Source organism: Hyperolius riggenbachi, chromosome 12 (genome assembly GCF_040937935.1).
Source record: "Hyperolius riggenbachi isolate aHypRig1 chromosome 12, aHypRig1.pri, whole genome shotgun sequence".
Taxonomy (NCBI): Eukaryota; Metazoa; Chordata; class Amphibia; order Anura; family Hyperoliidae; genus Hyperolius; species Hyperolius riggenbachi.
In genome coordinates this window covers 89,976,526-89,982,703 of record NC_090657.1, presented here as the reverse complement: position 1 = coordinate 89,982,703, position 6,178 = coordinate 89,976,526, and positions in this window count along the sequence as shown.

Sequence of the window (6,178 nt, the reverse complement as noted above, 5' to 3'; positions counted from 1 at the left end):
TTGTGCTGTTAGGTGCTGACATCAAACTGTGGGAGGGGTTTCACCACAATATCAGCCATACAGAGCCCCCTGATGATCCGTTTGGGAAAAGGAAATTATTTCTCATGTAAAAGGGGGTATCAGCTACTGATGGTGATGAAGATCAATTCTTGGTTACAGTTTCTCTTTAAAGTATTAGAGGCATAGCAACAGCACAGAAATCAGGTAACTGGCATTTTTTTCGAGAGAATTAAGATGTCAGCCTCCATATTCCTCTCACTTCAAGTAACCTTGAAACTATCCATATGTGGGTCATTTGCAGAACTGATTCATCCCCCTCTTATCAAAAACCAAACTGATTGGTCAGAGTGTGATAGATTCCTACTCTTTGCAGCACAACTGGTACCACTATATTTTGGCAGAATGGCAGCATTATGTTCCTCGATGCCGTGCTATTCAACTATCAATTTCCCCTCCCCTGCGGGCTCTCCCGCTTGCTCACACCTACCTCTTCCAACATGTCAAAGCAGCTCAAAATAAATCAAAAGTGAATCAACTGGATATGATGGGGGCTATAGATGGTAGATTAAATCAACGTTATCAAATCAACTGGAAACATCCCTAGGTGTATTATAGCACGGTGGTGTGGGTACAGGTTGTCCCGGCACCAGGCAGTTCAGCGCAGGGCGAGCCGAATGACGGCTCTCCCTGCTGCCGCTAAACTCCCTGGCGGCGTTAAATACTATTCCCAATCCCCCCCCTCGAGTTGTAGCAACTCAGAGGGAGATGTAATTTGGCGTCTGTCGATTGCCGGGTCCCTGAATTACCATTACGCGGGGTGCACAGCATAACATTGCTGATATGACAGTGCCCAGCTTTGGCGCTAAGAGACTAAATTAACTGCTTTGTCGTGGCGCAACGCAATGGATAGCACTCTCACCTTGCAGCGCTGAGTCCCCGTTTCAAAACTCAGCACAAAGTTTGTATGTTCTCCCCATGTCTGCATAAGTTTCCTCTGGGCACTCCGGTTTCCTCCCACATTCCAAAAACATACAAATAAAATTGGCTTCCCCCTAAAAAAATTAGCCCTAGGCTATGATGCATACATGACTATGGTAGGTATTAGATTGTGAGGCCCTCCAAGGGACAGTTAAAGCTGGCTAGTTACCATAAAAATCAAATTTCAACACCAATTGGTCTGAGTGTATTAAGTGATAAAGATACTAATCCTGCATTCAAAACTTTTTCTGCTATTATGGTTTGGAGTTATCACATACTTTAGGAGCACTGGCCCTTTAATTGTCATTGCCATCAGCTGGCAAAACAGTTGCATGCTGGGGGGTCATTCACAGGAATCATAATGTGGACAGTGCAATACATCTGTTATGTAAGTAGAACTAGTATTTATCTACTTATGTGTTTTTTATTTCTAGCTTAGCATGGGTGTCACTTGTTCTCTACGTGACCATACTATATACTCTGTACAGCGGGGCGGAAGATGTCGGCACTTTATAAATACACACCAAGTCAGATGCATTCGATAACATCGCAACGCAACCGAAATGACACTGGGACCATACAATATGGTATACAGTACAATAAAAGTATGTCTTAATGCCACTGTAAACACATTTGGTATGCCTAACGTTGCTGAGTTGGAACCAGCCGCACTGCACTCAATGTGGCATATTATTGCATTGTATTGCAATGCAGTGGTATTGCCTGTTGCAACGCACCGGACTCGGTGCGGAAGTGGCCTTAATCTCATAAAGCCTGGACCATGGCTATACATTCTCACTAGCTTTCTCACTTATCCATGCCAGAATATTTGTGGCATGCAAATCTGAGCATGTTTGTCTGAAACAAGTTAGTCTTGTTTGTGTTCCAGCATCAGGCAGCATAAATCAATAAACCATAAAAGGCTTTATGAGTCTAACAATCCTTACTGACTGTTCTAAATCTTGTGTCAGTGTTGTTGAGATTTTTTATTTCTGGCTGGTTCCTTTTATTGCCGACTGGCTTGCTGTTGGACTTAGATTCCAGTTGTTATTTGGCTCTTATGCTGGTTTGTTCATCTTTTTTATTTATGATCACTTCTTACGATAGACATGTGTTTAAAAGGATGTAATGTGTTTAAAGTAACACTATCGCAAAATTTATAAAAAACAAAACTAAAAAAGATTTGTACTGAAGAGAAAGCTAGTAGAAGGGATAGTAAAGGGTTAAAAATTTGTTAAAAAAATAAATCATACTGCTGTTTACACATTCATGACAGCCTGAATGTGAGGGGAGCTTACCAACAGAGGCTGTACTATGGTCTGCCTGACTAAAATCAGGAAACAGTTTTACTACTAGCTGAAATGCCGTTGGACAGCTAGCAGCCGTACATCCTCCCATAACCCTTCGGTAAGCGTCCCTTACATTCAGGCTGTGATCCTTCAATAGAGTAGACATTTGACCACTTCACCACTGAGGGATTTTTCCCCTTAAAGTATAACTGTCAGGCATAAAATAAAAAATCAATTCTTTATGTTTATCTGGTAAACAAGTAATGAGGATGCTAACCAGGCAATTCAAAAGTTAAAATTAATTTTACTTTTCTTATCCATAAAACAACATTCCCCAGTTTCTCTGGCTCTTATTTGGTACATATCCCGCACAAAGGAAGTTGCAGGGCATGCTGGGTTTTCTTTTTTTCTTCCTTACTTTCCTCCCCTTTTTCCCCTCAGACATAACTAATACAGCCTGATTGGCTGGAGCCTCTTTCCCTCCTGTTTTCCACTCCCACACCTCTTTTTCCTCTCTGACTGGCCAAAATTTCTCATGCTGGGAAGCTGAGAAAATCACTCACCCCTGCAGCTTCTGAAATCCATCCATCGAAATAAACCAGCTCTGCGGAGTCACACAATGATGATGACAATGCACTTTCTATTGCAGAGCTGGGTGGGAGTATCTGAAGACTGGCAGGAGGGCGGGCAATGCATACACAATCAGGCAGAGGAGAGTAAGGGAGGAAATGACATCAGAATTGGGTTCAAGATAGACACAGTTAAAATGTTTTTTACTATAGAAAAATCAAAATGTAGACAGTGCAATACATATGTTATGTAAATAGGGTAAGTATTTATCTACTTATGTATGTGTTTTTTTTTCTAGTATAGTATAGAGATAGTATGGCTGACAGCTCCTCTTTCAGGACCAGTGCAATTTTCAACTCCGCCCAGCTCCTCCCTTTCATTCACTAATTTATCACTACTAATCTTAACAAAATGATCTATATCTTGTTGGGTTTTTTTTACCACCAATTATGCTTACTTTGGGTGGTACATTTTGCTAAGAATTATTTTATTCTGAATGCATTTCATTGGTAATAATATGGAAATAAGTGAAAAAATTTATTATTTCTCAGCTTTCAGCCATTATAGTTTTAAAGAGAATCTGTATTGTTAAAATCGCTCAAAAGTAAACATACCAGTGCGTTAGGGGACATCTCCTATTACCCTCTGTCACAATTTCGCCGCTCCTCGCCGCATTAAAAGTGGTTAAAAACAGTTTTAAAAAGTTTGTTTGTAAACAAACAAAATGGCCACCAAAACAGGAAGTAGGTTGATGTACAGTATGTCCACACATAGAAAATACATCCATACATAAGCAGGCTGTATACAGCATTCCTTTTGAATCTCAAAAGATCATTTGTGTGTTTCTTTCCCCCATGCACTGAAGTTTCAGGCTGCTCTTTTCTTCTTGCAAACAGCTTTGCCCTTGTTTGTAATTCCTCAGTATGTGAAAGCCCAGCCAGCTCAGAGGACGATTTATCCAGCTGATTAGAGCAGCTTCTCTCTTCTCTCTTATCTAAATAACACACAGGCAGTGTGCATAGAGGGGCTAGAAAGGGTGAGTTCATAGCAGAACCACAACACTGAAGAACTTGGCAACCTTCCAGACACAGGCCGACAAGTCTGACAGGGGAAAGATACATTGATTTATTACAGAGACTGTCATAGTAGAAAGTGCTGCAGTTAGCCAGAACACATTAGAATAGCTTTTGGAACATGTAGGATGATAAAAAACAGGATGCAATTTTTGTTACGGAGTCTCTTTAAAATAAAACATTATATTATGGATAAAACCCACACATTTTATCTGTCCCAGTTATTGCAATGTTTAATATATTTCACTTGTACAATGTATGGCGACAATATTTTATTTGGAAATAAAGGTGTATTTTTTCACTAATTAGTCCATATATGCGAAAAAATAAAAATAAAAATGACTGTAAGCCTTTGGCACACCCCCCCCCCCCCCCCCCCACACACACACACACACACTTGTGTCCTCCTTAACCTATTTTGGTTTCTGGACGCGCCGATCCCGCGGCCGATCGCGCGCACTCCCGGCCGCGGATTCGGTGGCCACAGAATCAATGTATCGGGCTATGGTGCCCGATCACTGATTCCTCTCCCCCGCTGAAAAAGCGACAGCTTCTATCGGAAGCTGTGCTTTTTCTGGCCCTTGCCACCCCTCTACGTCACTGTAAGCGTGTGTTACGCTTAGAGTGACGTCATGTAAACAAACTCATGGCCGCCATCTTGTGGCCAAAAAGTAAAACTACAACTACAAGTAAAAAAAATTAAAAACCACACACAATTACATTATAAAACTATACTTTACATCCCACCCTCCCAAAAATACCCAAATAAAATGTTTAATATAAAAAAAAAAAACATTACAATAAAAAATAAAAAAAACATGTAAATATTTACCTAAGGGTCTAAACTTTTTAAATATCAATGTAAAGATGAAATATTTCTATATTTTTTTTATTTTAAACTTGTAAATAGTGATAGATGCAAAACGGAAAAAAATGCACCTTTATTTCCTAATAAAATATTGTCGCCATACATTGTGATAGGGACATAATTTTAACGGTGTAATAACCGGGACATATGGGCAAATACAATACGTGAGTTTTAGTTATGGAGGCATGTATTATTTTAAAACTATAATGGCTGAAAACTGAGAAATAATGAATGTTTCCGTTTTTTTCTTATTCTTCCTGTTAAAATGCATTTACAGTAAAGTGGCTCTTAGCAAAATGTACCCCCCAAAAAAAGCCTAATTGGTGGCGGAAAAAACAAGATATAGATCAGTTCATTGTGATAAGTAGTGATAAAGTTATAGGCTAATGAATGGGAGGTGAACATTTCTCAAGTGAAAACGACGGACCGCGAATGGGTTAATCTTGGTACCCCAGCAATGACACCCTTCTATTGATTGGCTGGGTCTCTGTAAAACGCATTTTATACCCTGATTGCATTTATAACCTAGTGCTATGTTGTATAACCGTTTGCTACCTCTCTGTCTGTCACCCCTTGTTTACATTGTATGTATCCCTATGTATTCACGTGTATCCCTATGTAGTCACGTGCTGCGTAATATGTTGGCACTTTATAAATACAATAAATAATAATAATAATTTTACTATTTTGCCACAAGATGTCTTCACACATTTTCTTTCTGTGCATACTGTTAGTACGCAAACAGGAAGTAAAGCGTCCGTGTGTTACTTACTTTGTTACATTGATCGCAGGTATCTCATTGATGCTGGCGATCATTGACACAGGGACTTAGATCAATGAATGGGAACTACGTTCCCATTCACTGATCTCCCTACTAACAGGCATCGATGACAAAAAGCGTGGGAGCGTGCAGGGCAGTGCTTGCGGAGAGATACATATATCTATGCCCCTGAGGCTCCAGGGGCATAGGTATACTGTTGCACAATCATTAAGTGGTTAATATGAAAATAAACATTGAACCTAATTAAAAACTATTAAAATGTAGTTTTTTTCCAACCCATTCTTTGTATGAGTGGTGCTTGTTCAAGTGTGTGTGTGTGTTCTAGGTAAAATGGAACTCTCAATAAAGATTGGATGTTTGCAGTTGTGACCTCCATGATGCAATTGTCTATGGAGCTACTTGCCCTGAGTCTGACTTCATCTCTCTGACATGCTTCTGACACCCTCAAAACAATTACCGTATTTTTCATGAATATAAGACGCACTTTTTCTTCCCCAAAACTGGGGGGGAAAAGTATATTCTAAAGGTATGGTATTTTGGCCCCAAAACATACTTACCGGATCCTGCCGCCGCGATCCCCTCCTCCTTCATCTGACTGCCGTCATCCAACCATCATCTG